Source organism: Puntigrus tetrazona, chromosome 4 (genome assembly GCF_018831695.1).
Source record: "Puntigrus tetrazona isolate hp1 chromosome 4, ASM1883169v1, whole genome shotgun sequence".
NCBI classification, from domain to species: domain Eukaryota; kingdom Metazoa; phylum Chordata; class Actinopteri; order Cypriniformes; family Cyprinidae; genus Puntigrus; species Puntigrus tetrazona.
Genome location: NC_056702.1, coordinates 27,300,044 through 27,323,496, shown reverse-complemented (window position 1 = coordinate 27,323,496; position 23,453 = coordinate 27,300,044). Strand labels below are relative to the sequence as shown.

Below are 23,453 nucleotides of genomic sequence, written 5' to 3'. Positions count from 1 at the left end.
AAGAGCCCCTCCTCAGCTTGTGACGGACACAGATTCAGCTGATCTTCAGTATAGTCCTTCTGATCTCGAACCAGCAGCACACTGTCATCCAGCTGATCCACAGCCAGGCCCGTCCGGTCTAGAGCCAATAACTCTACAGGATCAACCTGATCCTCTGCCATGTCTGTCAGCATCACACACCGATAGACTGTGATGAAAAATCCAGCTGATCCTGAGCCAGCTGAAGGTAGGTCTACTGTCAATTCAATTCTGTCCTGTTTTCCCACTTTTGAGTGTTTATTTATCTAATACCTACAAGTATGTTCGAATGTGCCTTGTAATATCTGGTGATAATTCTTAACTCTTCCATTTCTGTTTTTAGAAAATCAAACAAACACAAAGAAGAAGAAGCATTCTCACACTCTTCAAAAGATTGTGGCAGGCTGTAAAATGTGCATCAACACGGAAAAAGCACAACAAAGTGGCTCCTCTTTGTGCACAGCCCGACTCGATTCAGCTGATCCTCAGTCGGATCAAACATTCTTGAACCGATGGCTCTGCAGCATTCAGCTGATCATCGGTCAGATCCTTCTGTCCATGAAACCATCGCTCTACAAGATCTGACTGATCCTCCAGAAGATCATCTGTCTTGTTCGTCTGATTCTGGTCAAGAACCGCCTGGTTTTGTGCCATCGTGTCTGCAGAATTCAGCTGATCATCAATCGGATCCATCTGTCCTTGAAACCATGGCTCTACAAGATCTGACTGATCCTCCAGAAGATCATCTGCCTGGTTCGTCTGATCCTGGTCAAGAACCACCTGGTTTTGAACCAACATGTCTGCAGAATTCAGCAGATCATCAGTCTGGATCCATCTGTCTGTGAAACCATGGCTCTACAAGATCTGACTGATCCTCAGAAGATCATCTGCCTGGTTCGTCTGATCCTGGTCAAGAACCACCTGGTTTTGAACCAACATGTCTGCAGGATTCAGCTGATCTTCTTCCAGGCCCGTCAGCTCTTGAGCCAGTACCCCAAAAATTTCCAGCTGCTTGCAAGCATAGACGAATCAAGGATCAAACCCGAGCAGCCTGTTTCAGCCGTCCAACTCCAGGTGAGTCTATTTCCGCTTGTCTGTGTGCGTATACATGTATGTATAATTCCTCATACTGGTATTCCAAACGTAAATGATAACTGTTGACAAAGTAGTATTGCCTAAAAGCAATTGAAAGAATCCTTCTGTTACATGTTGACTTACGGTTAACTCAAAATCTCATACTGCTCATACTTCTGTAGTACTACATTTGAATTTGAGCGTGCTTTGTGTTCAATTTTGGGCGTAGCATTAGTTTCAAACATTGAGCATATTTATTCCCCATGTATCTGATGTGAATTGTATGTGTGTATTTATTCAAGCACTGCCACAGGATTTCATGTCAGACTGAATCTCATATATTAACATGCCTCTCTTTGTATGTTTTTGCAGAACCATTTGATGAGATTTATGAAGTGGGAGATGAGCTTGGACAAGGAGGCTTTGGCACTGTGTACGAGGACTTCAAAAATCAACGCAAGAAGGTAGGAATCACGCTTTATTCACCAAATGTATATAGAAGATGTCGATCAGTGCTTAGACCAAAACATTTTTAATATCATTTTAAACAGAAATATTTGTGATCATGATTATATATGTGTGTGTATATCTGTGTATAAATTTGCAGATTCAATATAATCAGTTTGCCCATTTGTAACATACAGTGCGCTTATAAATGATTTCATTTATTTATTCATTGATTGCATTTATTTTTGCAGGTTGCCATCAAAATCATTCTCAAGTGTGAAAGAGACCGTTATATTGAACTAGTAAGTTGACATAACTTAATGTACATAATTTAATACCAACTACATACAAATTAACTTAGCAAACAGAAGTGAAATGTGATATTAAACTCTTAATTACTCTTTTCTCTAATGTTAGCCTGGCTGTTCAAAGCCACTGTTTGCAGAAGTGGCTGCAAATCTGCTGCTGAAACAGGCACCATTAAGCCCCTACATTGTGTACATGCTGGAATGGTTTGAAGAGGAGGATCGGTTCATCCTCATCCTGGAACATCCGGAACCCTGCAAGGACTTGCTCAAATTTGTGGTTAACAACATGAATTGGGAGCGAACGAATTACAGACACGTAGCCTGATGTATCAAGCGGTGTGCCGGGGCCAAGCACTGTCTTGACAGAGGTGTCTTTCACCGGGACATTAAGTTGAATAACTTTCTGATCAACCGCGACGACTAACCGAGTCCAACTAATAGACTTTGGCTGCAGTGACCTGCGTCAAAAGTACAGGGCTACTTGGGTGATTTTATAGGTGAGTTGGCGTTACTATGAGACCTAATGAAGTCAAACTTCTGAGTAGTGATTTAATGAAAACAAATGGACATTTGGTCAAGTTTCTGGTGACATTTGTTTGCAAATAGATTTTTGTAACCTGAATATGCTTTGCTTTCATGAACAGGAGAGTCTGCCCGCCTGAATACTACAAGGACTTAAGATACAAGGCAGAGCCAACAACCCGTCTGGTCTCTGGGTGTAATGATGTACACAATGATGTGCAAATGTCTGCCCTTTAGCAGTCCTGAAGACATGATGCATGGCAGTCTGAGTTTTAACGTTAGAGTATCCACAGGTGAGAGAACAATCAACTACCAATGACACAGTGACATTAGGATTGTTAAACACACAAAGTGTAATACATGCTACATATTTCCATGCTTGGCAACGTTAGCATGTCATGGACATGAAAGAACACACATGACTAACCAATGAAAAACTTGTACAGAATTGCAGGAACTTGATAAGTCGCTGCCTGACTGTTGACCCAACTAAGAGAGCGACTATTGAGAGATCCTACAGCATAAATGGTTTCCAGCAAGGACAAATTTCAGGAGTAGCTCAGAGTCAGGCAGAGTGACTTAGGAGGGAAGGCAGATGATGACAGAATCCCTCTTCTGAAAGTCAAGAAGTGCTGTCATTCGTTCATTAAGCGGATGACCAAAACTGCACAAGCCATTCACCAGAGAGTCTCGGAGCAGCAAGCTTAGTTTAAAAAAAAGAGCAAACTTAATGGACGAAATGAAAAACAAATTTCTAAGAAATTAACACACGAAACCAAGGAGCAAATTTTATACTGTAAAAAAGTGTGCACAAAACAGAGAAAATGAAGATGGAGAATATTATAAATTTAGCGCACAAAACAGGAATACTAATGTAGACTTCACAAAGAGCGTTCCTGTCAGCTCCTCAAACTGATCTTAATATATTCAAGTTATTGAATAGGTAGAGTTGCATTTTATTCAATAAAACCTCTACAAAAAAATCACTTGTGTAAACTTTTCAGGACCTACTGAAAAACAGCCTATGCCAGGCTGTGAGGAAATGAACAGTGTTGACATAGTTTAAACACTACATGGTGATAAAATTACACTGCTGTTATTTTTAAGAGCGGTGTCAGTGTGAAATTTAATCCAAAAGAGGTGTAAAACAAAAAGCCACACTTCCACTTACTATGTCCGCCATTTTATTTCACTTGAAGACCAAGAAAAAGCAGATAAATCAGGTTCTCGTATGGTATAGCTAAAATAAGTGTTATTTTATACACATGCATAGGAGTATATATGTCGTGTAAGTCACATTTGATCAATTTGTGACTTTAAGATAAATCGGGACCAAGTTGTACTAATAACGTTACCTCAGTAAGGTTCATTCAAATTGTGGATGCGGTCTAAACTAGGTCTCTAATTACGTGTCCGTGGATTTCCTAAATGAAGGAGGCGTATTAATAAATAGTGAGTTCATATAAAACCTAAATCGTGAAGCGTGGGCGCCATCTTACACATTGACCAGCTTTATAAAACATTTCACCTAGTCGCTAGAAATGCTTGGCGTTTTGTTAAATATAGTCTGTGGAACAACGTATAAATCACGCTGCATAGTGCTAACGTTAGATTAACAAAAAGCACGTTTATTTCGAGGGTGCTGCAGACCTGGCTTTTTAATGTTTTATTTTTATGAGTTAACGTTAGCTGTGGTGGTGTGTGTTTTAGTTTTTAGTATTGGCCTCATCTAGATACTATAGGCATTTTTGTGTTAGCTTTTTAAAAAGCACACCGACTGACTGTGATTATCCTGTGAGAGTGTTTCATTCTGAAGAAATGCTGGTTCAAGTGGAGTGTAAAAGGAACCCAAACTGGATCGAATACCAGTGAAAAATGGCGGTTTTGACTTCTGTGAATTCATTAAGGAAGGTACATTTTCACTTTTAGATTAATTTTATTATTAGTGTTATTTACGTTGAAGTTAACTATTATTACTCATATAAAAAAAGTCATAATAATCATAATATCCGTAACTTTCTTTTTAAATCAGATATTCAGTATATTATAAATGGACTTAATCCCAAATAAAATTCTGATCGCACTAAAGTGGTGTTTTTAATTTTGTACCTTTTATAGTAATGTTAAAATCTCTCAAAATCTGTTGCATTGGAAAAATTTAAGTTTGAACATGAAATCGAATGGTACTTTCTACCTCTAAGCTTCAACAAAGCTCAACTTGCCGCATGGAGCCAATGTGATCCTAAAGACTTTGCAGGAGTTGATGTTGATATTTTTGATGAGCTTGTGAGAACATCTAAGGCAGTGGTTCCCAACCGGTGTGCGCGCGGCACTAAAAGTGCGTGAGATCTTTGAGGTGCCGCCAAAATTTCAACAAAATTTTTTTATTAAGGCAGAATCAGTGTAAACAGTATTTTCAGACTTTTAGAGCGGTGATAAAGCGGTAAGAAGCTGGTAAACATCCTTGTGGCTGATATGGTAGAGAAGTATGGGTAAGTTAGCAATAAAATCAAACACTACACTGTAAAAAATCGTAAAACGTCTGTTTTCATTTGAAGGAATTTTCCGTATTTTTAGTTTACAGGTGTTTTCCGTAATTTTTAATGACGCGTTGCATTGTGGGTGCAAGATCCAAATCAAATCAAATCAAAAATCAAATTCAAATTTTATTTGTCACATACACATACATACATGATACGACATGCAGTGAAATGTTCTTTACAACCGTCCAGCATCAAAATAGAGAACAAATTTAAATTTATATAAATATAAAATATAAAAAAATATGTATAAAAATATGTATAAAAAAGAAGTGTGCAAAGTATAAAAAATAAAGTGTAAATAAAGTGTAGAATATAAAATATAAAGTGTAAAATGTAAAAGTGGCTGTGCGAATGTCCAAAGTAAGTGGCGAGTATCTGGGAAAGAGGGGTGAACATGGAATCCCGGTAATTAGGTGCTAGGTGTTCTCTGGTTCAGACTCGAATAGCCTGCGGGGAAGAAGCTCCTCCTCATTCTCTCTGTGTTTGCCTTCAGGAGGCAGCGCTTTCCTGAACGCAGCAGAGAAAAGAGTCCATTGTTGGGATGGCTGAGGTCTTCCACGATCTTCCTGGCCCTGGTACAGCACCGCTTGTTGTAGATGTGCTGCAGCACAGGGAGCTCAGTGCGGATGGTGCGCTCAGCTGACCGCACCACCTTCTGAAGGGCTCGCCTGTCCTGCATGGTGCTGTTTCCAAACCAGGAGGTGATGTTTCCCGTCAGGACACTCTCGATGGTGCAGGTGTAAAAGTTCCTGAGCACCTGAGATGGGAGTCTGAAGTCCCTTAAAGCGCCTCAGATGGTATAGGCGCTGCGGGCCTTCTTCACCAGGGTGTTGATGTGATAGGACCAAGACAGGTCCTGCGTGATGTAACACCCAGGTACCGAAACTGTCCACTCTCCACTGGGGTCCGGTGATCTTGATGGGATGGTAAGAGCGCACCTGCTTCGTGCTGAAGTCCACTATTAACTCCTTTGTTTTGCTGACGTTCAGGAGCAGATTGTTCTCCTGACACCATCTCCAGGTTGTTGATCTCTGAAGGTAGGCCATCTCATCGCCGTTGTTGGAGATCAGGCCCACCACGACAGTGTCGTCAGCAAATTTAATGATGGTGGTGGAGTTTGTAGTGGCCACACAGTCATGTGTGTACAGCCCAGTACAGCAGGGGCTCAGGAACACAACCCTGAGGGGCTCCAGTGCTGAGAGTGAGGGGAGATGGTGTGTTTGTTTTTCCCATCCGTGCGGCTTGTGGTCTGTCGGTCAGGAAGTTGGTGATCCAGTGGCGCGGGGATGGGCTGAGTCCCAGGACCTCCAACCCGAGGTGGCGTGGAGGGAACTATGGTGTTGAGCAGCTGAACTATAGTCCACGAACAGCATTTTCACATAGTTCCCTTTCCTAAAATCCAGGTGGCTTGTGGTTGTGTGGAGGAGGTGTGTGATGGCATCCTCCGTGAGCCGGTTTGTGGTAAGCAAACTGTAGTGGGTCAGTGTGTCCGGTAGTGATGCGGTGATGAAGTCTCTGATTGAGTCTCTCAAGCACTTCATCACTACAGACAATCAGAGCTACAGGGCGGTAATCATTTAGGCAAGATGGTTGAGGTTTCTTTGGCACAGGAACAATGATGGACTCTTTGAAACACGAGGGGACTATAGACTGTTTCAGGAGAGATTAAATATTTCAGTGAACACCGGTGCTAGCTGGTCAGCACAGGCTCTCAGAACCGACCTGTGATGCCGTCAGGTCCTGCTGCCTTCCTGGTGTTCACTCTCCTGAATGCCCTCCTTACGTGCGTGCTCGAAATGGTGAGCGTGATTTCCTCTCCGGCTCTCGGCATGCGTGCTGTTTATCATGCCGCTAAGCGGCGCTAAGCGTGATTAGCTGCAGCCTCGAAGCGAGCATAAAAGGTGTTTAGCTCGTCTGCCAGAGAAGCATCCGCGCGCTCTCCACTCTGGAGGTTGGCGTTTTATAGTCCGTGATGTTTCTCAGTCCCTGCCAAAGGCTCCAAGAAGTCACTGTGTTGAAACTGTGACTCAAGTTTCCCTCCAGTAGCGCCTCTTTGCCTCCTTTACGCTCTCATGCGCGCACGCTGTCTGTACGCAGCCTTGTATTCAGACATATCCCGGTGACAATCCCGTATTATAGGCTGTGGGCGGGATCTCAGAGTTGCGGATAGTTTTGTCTACCCACGGCTTCTGGTTGGGAAGCGTCCTGATAGCGGTTTTCTCTACCGTGTCATCCGCTAGTTTCCGATGAATCCACCACGCTTCCGTGAACACGTTGGCGTCCTCGGGCTACACCTGAACATGGCCCAGTGCGTCATCCAAAGCGTCCTGCAGAGCGGCCACCGAATGGTCAGACCAGCGTGACACCTCCCTCTGTACGGGATCTTGGCGCGCGGCGCATGCGTGAGAGGCAAGCGCCATTAACACATTTCATTCAAATTCGGAGAAGGTTTAGATTAACGCCTCTGAGAGTAAAATTTACGTTTAAGGTTTTTTTTTTTTTTTCTTTAAATCTTTAGTGCGCCAATAATGTATTTAGGTGCTGTCTTATTAGTTTGTTTAGACCCGTTTAGTTAATTTAATGTTGTGCTTGTCCTCGTTCAGTGATTTGAATCAGTTTTGATTTAATTGCTATTTGTGGATATAATGTAGATATATGTGACTGTGCCCTTATGTTTTAGTTTTATACGACAAATTTATTGTGTGCCCAAGAAAACAAACCGTTTACTTAATCGGGATAAGGTTTAACGCCCTGAGGTAAATATCTTTGCATTTAGTTTTTGTTCTTTTCTTAATTTATACAACACAACTTGTTTTAGTAACGCTGCTATTGTATTTAAGGTGCTAGTTATATCTTACTCGTTTGTTGTAGTTTATGTAGTTTTGTATTATTACAAGCCTGGCACGTTTTAATAACGTTGTGGCACATTGATAAAAATGTTGAGAAAATAAAAAGGCTGTCACTTCACCACACTAGTAATGAAGTGTGTCAGGGATCAGGGTCAGAGTACTTTTTTTCTTCTCTTGACCGGTCTTAATTTGGCCATTCAGTTAAAATCGTTTTTTTTTTTTTTTAAATGAAGCGCTCTTCTTGGTGCGAGACTTAAAAAGTAACTTTGTATTAGTCATGTTGGCTTGCAGTGTTTGTGAATTTAAATGCGTTTCATTATCACAATATCTAAAGCACTGCAGAACCCACAGACATGTACACAATGTTTTTTTTCGTGTGGCCATAAAGACTGTGAAGAAAGTTTTCCTCATTCAGTTGCTTTGCCGTTCATATGTCACGAACACATCCAGACAGACAAACATGGAACCGGGCGTGTCTGTGCAATTAAAGTGTTCAATGAATTTTGCAACACAGAGTATGCAGATATTAAAGGGCTTGTGTCTCACTTAGAGTGGCCACATACAAGAGGGGCTGACTATAACTTGTCCCTTTTATGGGTGTTCCAAGACTTTTAATGTAAAGACATCCTTTTCATCACATATTTCCAGATATCATAGAAGCTGGAATGTCACCCAGATTTCACCTGTTCATCTATGTGAGGTTGCAGTACAGTCATCTTCAGGTGAGGAAGCACATGTTTCCGATAGTGTACCTGATGAAATTGATGTGACTGATGTAGACCCAAGGAAGGATGAAGTGCAAGATGCTTACACAGAGAATTTAGCTCTGTTTTACTTGGCTTTGGAGGCAAAGCATTTAGTCCCAGTCTCCACAATCACAGAGATGGCAAATGAAATGAAGACTCTTCAAGGTATTCAACAAGAATACACAATGAATGTGCTGTCGAAAGATCTTGAAAATATGGTGTTTCTGCAGAGTTGTTAAGATGTCTTGGGGAAAGTGCATATGAGCAGAGTCCTATGCACAAGGCCTTAGATGCTAATGGTTCCTTAACTACACACTACAGACGGCTGCAGTATTATAAAGGCACTATAACTTTGTTCAGCCGTTGAAGTCACACTTGGTTACAATGATAAAGGCCAGAAGAGGCACTACCACTACATTCCAGTACTGGAAAGCCTCAGTTTATTGCTAAAAGAGTGCAGTGCAACTCAGCAGTGCTGTAAGCATCTTCATGATGAGAATGGTACACTGTGTGATTTCATTGATGGCCATGTCATTAGATCTAATGCTATGTTGGCGTCAGACCAAGACTCTTTAAAGGTGATGCTTTTTCAAGACTCCTTTGAGATTGCTAATCCACTCGGATCTGCCAAACAAAAGCACAAAATTTTAGCTGTCTACTTCACACTTGCAAACTTTCATCCACACAACCGTTCAACTGTGGATCAAATACAGTTGGTACTTCTATGTTCAGAAAAAGACTGCAAATACTTTGGTGTGGATAAAGTTTTCACTAAGGTAGTGACAGACCTGAGTGAGCTGGAAACCAAAGGCATATCTTTTGAGGGAAAGTTGTATAGGGGAACTGTTGCATGCATAATGTGAGATAATTTGGGCTCCTACATGATTGGTGGGTTTACAGAAAATTTCAGCTCTGCTGAGTTTTTCTGTAGATACTGTCTAATGACAAGAGATGAATTCATCTCCAACCCTCTCACAGTTGTCACTCTGAGAGATCCGCTGCTTATAAGGAGTCTGTGCAGTTCTTGGAAAGACACCTGAAATAACCATGCACCATGGCATTAAAGGCAACAGTGTTTTTAACAAACTGTCTAACGTCCATCCATGTCTGTCAGCCTGGATTACCGCCCTGCCTAGCACATGACCTGTTTGAGGTGTTGTCGATTATGATCTAGCAATGTGCTTGCAGTATTTGATTAAAACAAAAAGTGGTTCACTTATGACTCGCTTAATGATAGACTCAGATTGTTTCCTGGTGAAAGCAGAAACGAGCCAAATGATGTACTCAACAAAGGAATAAAGCTTGGAGGCCATGCAGCCCAAAACAGGTGGCTTCTGAGGTTTTTGCCTCTTCTGGTGCATGACAGAATTGCAGATGCTGATGATGCTGTCTGGCAGCTTGTCTTACTACTCAGGGAGTTGGTAGAATTTGTTTGTGCAGTCTCAGATCGCTTACATGAAAGTGCTGATCGAAGAATATGTGGAAATGAGACAACGGTTATTTCCACATGTAAATCTCAGACCAAAACACCACTATCTACACCACTATGCTGACTTGACTTTACAGTTTGGTCCACTCATACATACTTGGACCATGCGCTATGAAAGTAAGCACAGCTATTTCAAAAGGTGCATCAGGTCAAGTAAAAACTTAAAAAATGTGACAAAGTCCTTGGCTTATAGACACCAGTTGCTTCAGGCATTTCAGGGTCATGGCAGTTTCTTTAGCCCACAAGTTGAACTTTTGTGCTCCACTACTTTTATCCAGAGCTCTATGATAGAGGAATAAGAAAAGTAGTTACAGACTTTGGACTTACCTCGTTTAACTCCGTTATCACAGAAAAGTCCAAGTTAAAGGCACTACATACATAAACGTTATGCATGTCTTACTAAAGTACACCGAGGACAGCTAGAGTTAGGGCAAATAGCTAGCATTTTTATCAAGAGTGAAGCTATTATCCTACTTCTGCTGTGACTAAAAACTGTCAGTTGGGTGCCTGAGCTTGGAGTGTACGAAAAGGATAGAACTAGTTCGATACACTCATTTGTAAAAATCTTGACAAGCTCAGTGACTACAGTCCACTTGCTTTTTACCACAGAGGCGCAAAGTTACTTCTCTCACTTAAACATATGCCACTATGGAGCTTGTGAAAGAAATGGTTCAGAAGGCTATTCCTTCACTCAATAATGAACGAATGGACTCACTCATGGCAAGACTGGAGTTGATTGGAGTAAATGGTGTAGATGACCTAAGCTTTGTAAAGATTGAGGACGTCGATGGAATTCTGCCACCCATACAGTGCAGAAGGCTGATTCAAGCTTTCTGTTCAGGTAAATTTAAAATTCAAAAGCTAATCTAGATTTGTTAGCAAATGTTTGTTTTTTTTTTTTTTTTTAATGTGATATTCAGATTGATAGTTTGACTACAACAATACTAATCTTTTTGCACAGCTTCAATAAACTATGCTGTATGGGTTTTAAACATTTTTAAATGTCAAGGGACCCCCATTCTAAAATCTGAAAGGCATTTATACGTTTTTGTTTTGTTGTTGTTGTTTTAATTAGTATTATAAATAGCTCCTAAATCAATTTTGATTTATTTTTTTGGAATTGATGAGAGTAAGCAATTAATTTCTGCAACAAATCTTTTTTAGTGTCAATATGCTTTGTCTTTTGATGTTATGCAAACACCTAAACTTTTTTTTTTTTCTTTTTTAATGACAAAAATATCACAATTTAATTTTTACAATTTGATCAGAAAACCCTCCTAGCATTTCTTATGGCCCCAGTAGGTCTGAAATCCCAAGCTATAATCACTGTTTCCATCTTAAGCTTTCATCTGCCTTTTAATTGTTGTTCATGTTAGCATATTAGTTGTTGTTGTTCATTACTAAATGTCAAAGTTTGTTGTGTAAACTTGATTAGAGAAAATAAAGTCATTAATCACTTGAGACCCATGTCGTCTTAAACACATAAAAGCTTTGTTCGTCTTCTTAACAATTTTATGTGGTCTACTGTGCTTTTGTCCAAATGGCATGAGACTCTGTAGAGACGTCAACACTTTCTAGATCTAGAAAAAAAAAATTGGAATATGGAATGAAAGTCAGGCTCGATGTTCATGCCAATTGTGTAACTGTTAATTTTGTTCTCTTGCAGTTAGTAACTGAAATGTAGATTTAAATTTGGAAAATGATGAAAAACAGATGATTGAAATAGATAAATTCTAAAGACTCCAACTTTTATATTTGTGACATCTTCTGGTTTGATTCTAATCACAATGTATCAATACTAAAAAAATAAATAAAAAACTACAAAATATGCTAAACTACTAAATTTCTGTTACAATTGTAATTTTGTAATATGCAGATTGAACAAAAAAACTAGTTGGCCAAATAGTAAATAGTAGAGCTTTTCAACCATCTAGTTATTTTTACTTTTAAAGCTGCATTTTCCAAAAATCCTCATGAATAAAATGTAAAACATGGGTCTTTTTATAAATGTAATTATGTAAAAGCTGCATATTGCATGTGGAGTTTATAGACAGTGTTTTTTTTTTTTTTTTTTTTTTTTTTATTATTATTATTTTACTACTAAAAAAAAAAAAAAATTTGTTGCCTGGGGTCTCTAGAAACCCAAAGACCTTGAGTGTAACTTCTAAACAAAGCTTTTTGCGAGTTTGGATGCTATGGGGGTAAGTGATAAATGACAACATTTTTATTTTGGGGTGAAGTAACCAATTAATGTCTTTTGCTTATGTTGTTGTTTTTTTCGTTGTATACTGTATGTTATGCTTAGGTTCACAAGCTGTACTTGGCCCTGATTCTACACCACATCAAGTGCAGTCCCAAACACCATCTCTCACACATAGCTCTGTTGAGTGTTCAACATTCCATGAGGAATATGTTGTACCATGGCATAAAATGCCCTCAAAACTTATGCTTGCCTTAAGTGAAAAGAAGAGACCAAAGCCTAGTGAAAGAAGAGAACTAGTTCGCATAGTGATGGATGATTTCCTCAACAATGGTCATAGAAGGCCCGGAAGAGCAAAGCTATGTATGCGTTGCAAAGCAGATTGTAGATAAATATCCCTGTTCTTTTCAAGACAGAGAGCTCAGTGGAACAAAAAGTTGTTGGAACAGGATATGATGCTCTCCTTATACAGCTAGAAAACCGAGTTGAAAATATTCAGAGACCCTTAACCTTCAGATTAAAGCACCCATCAGAGGATGAAGATGCAGTGAGCAGAAAGTTCACACATTCAGATCGCTATGGATGTATGGAATGGCAGCCTGCTATTGAGGGTCCAGATGAACTAAAATCTAAACAAGATTGATTAAAAAGTGCCTTCATAACCCATGATCTTCAGGAGTCCTGCGTTCAAAAATTGATGGGTGAAACATATAGCATCCAACGTGCAACCATCAACAAAGGAAGCACTGTAAATGCATTATTGGAAGAGTGGCCTTTCCTTTTCGAAGCTGATCACCTGTTTGATCACACATGTACCCTCCCTTGGCTTCCGGTGCAAATGAAGCTGGCCGAGGAATTATCAAAAAAGGAAAAACCTGAAAGACTTCCTTAATTCAAAGGGATGAAGATTGAACACTGCGATCCAGTCCAGCTGATCTCTGGTGTTGCCAAAGGAAAACCCTGAACATCTTTACTGTCAAAATGAAGTAAGTTTACACTCTTCAATGTTTTTTTTTTGTTTTGTTTTAACTGTTATTTATTGTTTATAAACCACAGATAATCTATTATGTTCTGTATTAATAAATGTATTTACCATCTCCCCATGCTGTTGTTAAAAGTACAAACGAGAGAGCCTACTTTGTCAGTTATATTATTGGGTACTGTTTGTAAATTCACATTAGGAGCTGTGAAATTTTATGTACTGTAATGTAACAGACAACCATTAGCAATGGTTAATTGTTTTCCATGCCTCTCTGTAACATTTATGACTATGGTCACAACGATCATCACTGAGCACTCACACAGAAGCACATGGAAACGGTTGAATGTAAATTGATAGAAGTTGTTTGTTGATCCTAATATATTTGCACATAGACAGATCTGCTGATAGATCTGACTTTCAAATACTATCATGTGCTGCTTTCTGAGAGATCAGTGAAGAACATGAAGCAATGGTCATTGTGGCCAATCACAGTCATATCTGTTAAACGCATGTATATGATGGCCAATCAAGAGTGTTTAAGAATTGGCTCAACTGCGCTCATTTTCTGTACTGACTGGTACAAAAGTCTGTACTATCAACAACACTATCTTCACATTAGTTTATTGACTGGTCTGACTGAGTAGCTGGACACATTTGATTGGTTTCTCTCCAGACTCTTGTGCTGTAATGAAAATTTAGGTTATAGCCATTATGCTTATTGTACTATATATATATATATATATATATATATATATATATATATATATATATATATATATATATATATATATATATATATAATGCACAAGTCTGAGAGTAATCTTTTCAAAAGTGAAAAAACACAGACAACAAAATTAATAAATGGATAAACATTTTGGGTAAAATATTATTTAGGTTACTAGTCATTTATCATAAGTATGTGAAAGGAAACATTGAAAATGGTTCATGACATTCATAGAGTTTTCCTCCCTGTTGAGACTATTTCACTCAAACGGCTCTTTACCAGGAAGGATCAACTCAAGGCGAAATAAAACACAAGACAAGTTTTGGATTTTAAAGCTTGCAAGGATTGCGCTGTCGATTGCAAGCGGGAGAGAAGCAGGTTTCTCCTTAACCTCCCTTTGCCTCCCCTGCTTTGCCTCCTTCCCTGCTTTTCCTCCGAAGCTCAGGTTGCAAGTTGCTTTATTTATAGAGGAAAGGACAAGATACAGTAAATGAAAACAATTGGCCACATTTTTTGTGCGTCAGAATCTTCACTCCTTCAGATTCTTCGGTGGCCCTATCAGTATTATACGGAGGCCATGTTATGACCAAGAATCAAACTGAAACTAAAAGAGCCACAGGTGCATAACTGTCAACATTCAACTCTAACATTCCGTTCTCACCAAGCGGACAAAGCCTGGCACCCGATGGATACTGAAACTGAAGGATCAAAGTTGCATAATGTCAATACATAACCCTAACACTCCCCTACCAATGACAGGAGTTTATTGCAGCTGGACAGGGAATCCCGAGCACCCCCTGTATTCTGGTCATGGGTTTGTATTTTGTATATTATTATTTGTTTGCTATTGACAACAAATAAATCCTTAATTTCATTTGTTAAATGTGGATTTTAAAGGTTAAATTACATACAGATGACTTAAAACAAACAAAGAAAAAAGTCAAACTTAGTTTAAGTAGCCTTATATATTTTTATTTTAAATATCTGTTTGCTATTTGTTTAAGGTGATGGACGATTTAAGATTTCTGTGGATCAGGAAATTATCAACGACCACATCCTCTCTCCCATTGTGGCCCTAAGCTACACATTCTCTTTGTTTTATGTTTTGAATATCAAATACCCGAAAGAGATGGCACTTTCTCTCGAATTTATTCAGAGGTAAGCCATGCATGCAATGTTGAGAATAGAGAAAGGGTAACAAACTTAGCACCTGGAGGGCTGCAGCGCCCTGCAGAGTTTTATTCCAACCCTGCTTCAGCATACATGCCATGTTGTTTTCAAATAGGCCTGAAGGACTTGATTGGTTGGATCAGTGAGCTCCGGCCCTTCAGGAGCTGAGTTTGACACCCCAGTTATAGCGTATGCTGTTGTATTGTGAAAGATATTGAATCTTGCTCCAGGGTTAAATCTTAATCATTAAGCATGGCATTGTCATGTTTCACCCAAAAGTTAGATGTTTGTCATTCATGTTGTTCTAATCCAGTACTGCAAAAGATATTTTGATGGTGTGTTTTGATATTTGAAAGTGTCTTTCCTTTGCATGCAACTGTTTGGTTACACACATTCTTCAATATACATTTTCAAGAGAAGAACAAAACTTTTTTTTTATGTCCTCACAATGCAAAAAGCATTCAAAACACCTACAGAGAGCATGAAGTCTAGTGCACTGTTTTTGCTCTTTCGACAACAAAAATTCCAAACCCAGCCACAGCACTGTTTTTCTGTTCTGAATGAATCAGCCGTTTAATCACTTGCAGCGGTAATACTGCATACATGCACTATTGTCTTTTGCTGTTCAAAGAAGGAAAGAAAACGCAGCGTATACAAGTAATTTGTGCATGATTTTTTAAAAAAACCTGCACAATTTTTTTTACATTTTTTAGTTGGTTTTGTCTTTTTTTCTTTTCTTTTTTTTTCTTTTTTTTGCTTGGTTTTTTACTTATGGAGCTTAACTTTTTGGCAGTACTACAATAATATTCAACACACAAGTGCTGTTACAATGCAAGCATTTTCTGCAATGACGATACACATTGTTCTTTCTGCAGTTAACTTTTGTTTTGTGTGTGTATGCGTGCATGTGACGATCTGCAGTCCTGTGTTTTGTTTTCCTGTTTTTGTGGCTTAAGTTTTTGAAGGTACCACACTAATATTGTACACACACTGTTTTAATGTTGCTTACTTGCTTGTAGGAATGTTATTTGAATGTTGGTGTTTTTAAAATTATTGTATTGCAGTTTGGTGCATGTATTGTCATATGTAACACAAAAGCTATTGATTACATTTAATGTTTATGTCACCAAGCCAGCAGAGGAGCTTTTACCTCTGGGTGATCTGCGATCACTCCCTCTGCTGCTACTTCCTGTTAGAACACTATAAATGCTGTAGCAGGCCCTCACCTGCAGGTTGCATTGTTCGCCTGTATTATTGTTAGATTGTTTCCCGAGTTTCCTTAGTCTTAGATTCCTTGGTTTTGACCCTGCCTGTCTTCTGTTGTTCTGATTGTTTGCTGCCTGACCTGACCTTTGCCTGTTTTTGGATTTTGTTATTGCCTTGCCTCTGATACTCCTGTTTGCCCTGATTGACGCCTGCCTGCTTTGACCATGCCTTTGTTTAATAAGAGTTTCTTCTCGACCAGTAGATGGGCTCAGCAGTCTCCACATCCTGTTTCTGTAGATAAGACATTTTGCACAGCACATACACATAATATTAAGTAGAAAAACTCAGAGCCTTTATGAGGCCTGGGCACAGTGCTTCTGTTGAGTAAAACCTGTAAAACATAACTCCTTTAAAACATAAATCCCACAATTCCCACAAATCTCTTTGAAAGAGATCACAACCTTTGCTCCACTTCTTCCTCACAGTGAATCACCTGGCATAGGTCAAATTCCCATAGGCCATCTTTTCCTTTTTCCCTTACCAGAGTTAGTTTTGCTCCTCCCCCAACCCCTATGACATTTCTTTTGTGTCTGCCTTGAGTCCCTCCCCTCTTGTTCCATTCCACAGTATCAACGTTATTATTACAACAATCCCACCCCCAACATATGACCACCTTGTTAATATTATCCCTCATAATTTAGCCCCAGAATTATTATCTGAACGTCACTGTTGCTCCAATACAATGTGTGATTGGAATGTGTTCTGGGATTTCTAGTAAATCCCCTTGCCTTAATAATACTTTAAAATTCTTATGTTTCAGTTGTGGTAGTTGGAGGCTGATTTCCTCAGTGTCTTGTTGTTTGTCTCCCTTCTCGGGTTGGCCTGTTGCTGTTTCCCCGTCTCCCGTCTCTTCTCCCTCTCTCTGACCTTCGCGAATATCAGCTCGAACTGTTGTCAGAGGCCTGCTAGGGGCAGAACAGAAACAGCAAGCAGACAGGTGAAACTATGTGTTACCTTTTCCAGCCAACTGTACGCAGTGTGAGGTTCGCAGAGTTATTTTCATGGGCTCTGACCACCTGGGGCAGACCATTTTCGTTTCATTTGTTTCAGCCTCACCCACTGCTCGTCAGGTCCTCTTTTCATGTCCAATTCCTGTTGCTCTATTTCAGGCCAAAACTTCTGTGGGGAAAATGTGTTAATAACAGCTCTTACTTTTTGATGGTAGGCCTTACGTGTATCAGTGTACCCATCCCCAGGCATTGGGGCCCAGGGGCCAGGAAATTGGCGTCCAGTGGATAATTCAAAAGGAGTAAATCCAGTGGTTCTGTTTATTGAACATCTCACAGACATTAAGGCTATTGGTAATGCTTCTACCCAATTCAGAGAAGTGCTTGTACAGATTTTGGCTATTTTGTTTTTTAGGGTCTGGTTCAGTCGTTCAACTTTACCTTGGCTTTGAGGATGGTAGACTGCTCCATATGAGTGCTTCAATCCTAGAGCTGACTCTACTTGGTTCAAATGCTTATTTTTAAAGTGTGTACCATTGTCTGACCTTATGACTTTGGGGAACCCATGTGTAGGTATGTAGTGATTGATGAGGCATTTTATCACTGACATTGCATCCTCCCTGGCACATGAGTAAGCTTCGGGCCATCCGGTGAAACTATCCACCATGACCAGTAAGTATCTCTTTTTGTGGACAGGATTTATCATGTCTGTGAAGTCAATCACAGTCATGTACCCAGGGCCTCTATCCGTGGGGAAGTGGCCAGGCAACGGATGTGTGGTGGGCTTGACATTATATTCACTGCAGGTCTGACATTCAGCAATAGTGTTACTGATCATGTGTGGTAGAAATGGATGCCACCACCCCTTTAACCTTTTGGTCATATCTTTTGAATTACTATGTGCTAGCGAGTGGGCCTCTGCTAGCACTGAGACAGCTACTCTAGCTGGCAACACAGGGCTTCCTTCTGGACCTCTCCTCAGTCCCGAGGCTGTTTTTGTTCCCCCTTTTTGTAACCAGGTAGTTTGTTCTTCTGGGGAGGATGCAGCTTGCTCTCTAATTATGAACTCTTCTGTTAAGGCTGGGTCTAAATTCAACACCTCATCTTGTGCTCTGACCATCATCTGTAATGGCATGTAGCCAGCTGCCTGCTTTGCTGCTTTGTCTGAGGCTGCATTTCCTACAGATACAAAATCTGTGCCATTAGTGTGTGCTGAGCACTTTACTATGGCCACCTCCTTTGGTAGTAATATAGCTTCTAGCAGTTGAGAGTTGGCTTCCCTGTTGATGTCACAAATCCCACTTTGGCCCTCCCTTGCAGCTCAACTGTAGCTGCCCCTACTGCATAGGCAGAATCTGAATATATGTTCACCCTTTTACCACTTCCATTTTGCAATGCTGATGTTAAAGTTAATAATTCAGCTCTTTGAGCTGATGGTTTAGTTGACAACTTCTGTTGGACTGTTACTGTCAGGTCATCTCCCTCCCCTACACTGGACACCACTGCATACCCAGCAGAAAGAGTACCCTGATCATTTCTGAAACAACATCCATCACAAAACAAGGTCACGTCTGGTGATGACAGTGGCCTGCTACTCATACCCTCCTGATCTTGCTGTCTCTTTTCTACCCACCCTTTCCTCACACATGTGGGGCTCTCCATCCACCACTAATTCTGCCATATTTATGCCCTTGTGTTCATGTACAATGTTTGGTGCAGTCAATATTTTGATCAATTTGTTTTGCCTTTGTGCAGAGAATGTGAACGAGGAGGAGGTAATGAATGCTACCAGTGAGTGGTTTGATAGAATTATCAATTTGGTGTCCCATTACCACATGATTGGTTTTTTCAACACTCATCGTTGTTGAAATTGTTTCTGGTAGAGCACACCACTCACAGTTTTGCTGTGGTTGTCACATCTAAATGGAAAGGTTGGCCATAGTCTGGGGTTTGTAGAGCAACAGCCTTTGCCATGTCCCCTTTTAGGTAATGAAGGCCTGTTCAGCCTCTGTTGTCCAATTCAATTCACCCTTACTGTTTTTCATTCCAATTTCCTTCACTAAAGCTCTCAGAAAAGCTGTTCTTTCAGTGTAATTCACAATATACTGTCTGCTGTAACCTATTAGGCCCAGAAAAGACAACATATCTTTTGGGTTTTGGGTGGTTTAGTATGGCTTGTTTGGTGTCATTTGTCATAGAGGTTCCCTGCCGACCCACTAATCGTCCTAGAAAAGTGACCTCTGGCCTGCAGACTTGCAACTTTTGTTTGCTTGCCTTCAACCCTACCTTAGCCAGAAGTGACAGCACCCTCTCTGTGTCTGTCAGACAGGTGGCAGCAGATGTAGATGCAATGAGCAAATCATCCACATATTGAACCACAATTGTGTTGGTATCGACTGTCAGATTGTCCAGCAGCTTTCTTAGCTCTTGGTTGAAAATGCCAGGGCTGAAAATGAAGCCTTGTGGTAATCTGGTTTAAGTGTACTTCCGGCCGTTGTATGTGAAGGCAAACACGTCCCTACTCTGCTCTGCTAAAGGTATACAGAAAAATGCATTTGCCAGATCTATACAGAAGAAGTGGGTGTGTTCTGGGGTCAATCTGGTTAACATGGTGTAAGGATTTGGAGTGGGCAGTGGTGTTGTCAGAACACTCTCATTTATTTTTCTCAGGTCATGGACCGTTCTATATTTCCTGTGGAGTGTTTAATGACAGGCAGTACTGGGGTGTTCCACTCAGAGGTGGTCTCACACAGCACTCCCTTGTTCAATATACTCTGAATGGTGGGGCAATACCAGTCATGGCCTCACAATTATTTCTATACTGTTTCTCCTTTACCACTGTTGTTTTGTCTATTTCAAAAGACACTGGCTGAATATCACAATAACCCACATCCTCACTTCCTGTTGACCATAACTTTTCTGTCAGGTTGGCTAGCATCTCTTCTGCTCCTGGCCCATCCATTACAGCAGTAGTCTTTTCTCTGTTTGACCTTAACTTCTCGTAGCTGCCCTCACATATTTCCTCTATGTGTAGTCTGTGACCTCCTGTCATGTGGGATCTTTCCCAACCCTGTCTCTCATCTTCCCAATCTGCTGCCTGTTTTAGTCTTTTTACCATGGGACCTAAGGCCTTGGCTCCATGGTGTTTACTGATCATTAAGGAGATGTGTGGTACAGAGACAGTTTTCATTTCAAACCAGTCATATTGTTCCTCACTTAACCTTACTTCCACTGCTACCCCTTCCTTTCCAATGTCGATGACTGAGCCTTTCAGGTTGGTATGTCTTTGATCTACATATTGGCTAAACTCTGTTGCATAAACCTCATCATTGCTTTTGTCATAGTATAGAGTACAGTGTAATGGGTCAGAAACTGGCAGGAAGTGTCTCAACAGGTCTGGTCTCTGGTTTATCAGCTGCCTTAAGTTGGTTTGTTCTGGATGCAGCACTCTGACCCAATAAATGTCCACCCCACTCTTCCTGCTGTAGTTAATACCCATTGACCAGCTGCAGGTACTAGACCACCCTTAATGGAGCAGTTTTGTGTTTTTCCATTTGGAAAAGTTAAAATGATGCCCTCTGGGCTACACAGAATTTTCACCCCCAATTTTACTAACAGGTCTCGTCCGAGGAGAGCAGAGGGCACACTGGCAGAGCATAGGAAAGGGTGCATGACCTTTTGACCTGCTACTTCTACAGACAGAGGTTTGGCCAGGCTACAATTTCCCCAGAGAACCCTTTGACTTCCTGTACTTCACAGGAGAGTGCGTCCTTTCTCAACCATTCCAGCCTGATGGTAGAGAAGGAGGCCCCAGTGTCCACTAAGGCCTGTACTTGGCTGTCTATTGACCAGTACAGTTAGGTAGGGCTCAGCCTCAGCCCCCTTATTGGTTCTCTGTGGGTCTTGTCAATAATCCGCCTGGTCTGCCTGGCCCCAGACTGGGCTTTGTCTGGGCACCTGTTGGTTGGTAGACCACGGGACGTTTCTGGGGACACCTCTTCCTCTTCCCCGAGGCCCTCCTCTAACAGGAGCCCGTCCCCGTGCAGGAGGTTGTTCCCCCTCTATTCAGTCTCTTTTCCAGTGATCACCTGCTTCCGCACAGATAACACCCCTGCTCTCTCCCTGGTCTCCCGTAATACCCCCTATAATTTTGGTTTTGCCACCCATGTCCAGAAGGTGGCCAGTCTGGCAGCGGGTCATATGGATAATCACGTGGGCCCTGAGGCTGATAGTTTGCTGCCCCTTGTGACACTTCCTGTCCCTTCATCCCCTGATTCATTACAGGCATTTGCAGAGCTCCCTCTCTAGGCTTTTTCTTTTTCCTTTTATCCCTTTCTTGTTTTTCCATGGCGCTGTCTACATAGTAAATGAAATACCTGGCCCATGTCTCGCCACTACCCCCACACATTTCTGGACTGTTTTCTACTTGTTGTTTTGCTTTTTCGGGAACTCCCTTTACTACTGCCTGCCTGTAAAACTCTTTACAGATGTCACTGCAATCTGGGTGCTGCCCTGTCCTTTCTTCCCATTCATCTTCTGTCCTATGCAGATATGCCTAAGCAGATTCTTCTGCTCCTATCTTAAATTTGATAGATTGATAAGTAATTTTTGGTGTTGGATAGAGGTTTGTAAGAGCCCTGCTTATTTGGGTAATTACTTTGGACAGTGGTTTCTCATTGGCCATGTCTTCTATTCTAGCTTCATCCTCTAGCGTAGTCATCTGGGTTCTGGTAAGCAGATGTCCCATTAGGGGCCCTAAAGACCATGGGTTAATGTGGTGAGTTTATTTAACCATTTCATTCCTCCCTTAGTTAGATCTGGCAATTTCTGCAGTACTGCATTCATGTCTGCATTTCCCCATGATCTATACTCTGGATTCTGGTGTCCTCCTATCCTGTACAGTGGATACTGGGTTGGGTATGTTGTTCTAACCCCATGTCTTTCTTTAACTTTAAGGCTTGTAATAAGGTGGTTCCTGAGGCACCTCCTTCTCCTTTGTGGGGCTGGTAGCTGTACCAGCCCTGGGTGGGGCCTGTGCCGCCTGTTTAGAACCCCAGTCTATGTCCAGCTCATATCCAGTGATTGTTACACTATCCTTTTCTTCACCATTTAGACATTTACATTTACATTTAGTCATTTTGCAGACGCTTTTATCCAAAGCGACTTACAATTGAGAGTACAACAGCGATTAATTTTTCAGAGACAAACAGACAGAGTAAGTGCTTATATCACCCAGTCACAGGAGTGTTCAAATTAGTACATGCCAGAAGGGAAGGAATAAACAAGGGGGAGGATAAGTGAGACAGAGACAGTGAGAGGTCAGGTATTGCTGAAAGATGTGAGCTTTCAGCAGTTTCTTAAAGATTGACAGAGATCCAGCATTCCGGATATGTACGGGATGATCGTTCCACCAGCCAGGAACAGAGAACGAGAAAGTTCTGGAGAGTGATTTCGAGCCTCTTTGAGATGGTACCACGAGGCGTCGCTCGCTAGCAGATCTCAGACTTCTAGAGGGTGTGTAGATTTGTAATAGTGAGTGGAAGTAGACCGGTGCCGAGTCTGTGGTTGTTCTACATGCAAGCATCAGTGCCTTGAACTTGATGCGAGCTGCAATCGTTAGCCAATGTAAGGAGATAAAGAGAGGTGTAACATGGGTTCTCTTGGGCTCATTGAATACCAGCCGTGCTGCTGCATTCTGAATCATTTGTAGAGGTCTTATTGTGTTTGATGGAAGTCCAGCCAGAAGAGCATTGCAGTAGTCCAGTCTAGAAATTACAAGGGCCTGGACAAGTAGCTGAGCAGCTTGCTCTGTTAGAAAGGGCCTGATCTTTCTGATGTTGTGTAATGCAAACCTGCAGGATCGAGCAGTCTTTGCAATGTGATCTTTGAAGGTTAGTTGGTCGTCGAGGATTACACCAAGATTTCTGACTGAGGTTGATGGGGTAATTGACGAAGAACCTAGCTGGATGGTGAAGTCATGCTGTGTAGTCGGAGTGGCAGGGAATACAAGCAGCTCAGTCTTTGTCAGGTTGAGCTGTAGGTGGTACTCTTGCATCCATGCCGAGATGTCCGCCAGGCAACCCGAGATCCGAGTAGCTACCGTTGGATCGTCTGGATGAAAAGGAGGTAGAGCTGTGTGTCATCGGCGTAGCAGTGGTAGGAGAAGCC

The 23,453-nt window shown here is 41.2% G+C and overlaps 1 pseudogene; it reads right to left on the bottom strand.

The window, feature by feature from the left end:
* Positions 1-16,990: 16,990 nt before the first annotated feature.
* On the bottom strand, positions 16,991-22,151 carry LOC122342371 (annotated as a pseudogene).
* Between the last annotated feature and the right edge of the window lie 1,302 nt (positions 22,152-23,453).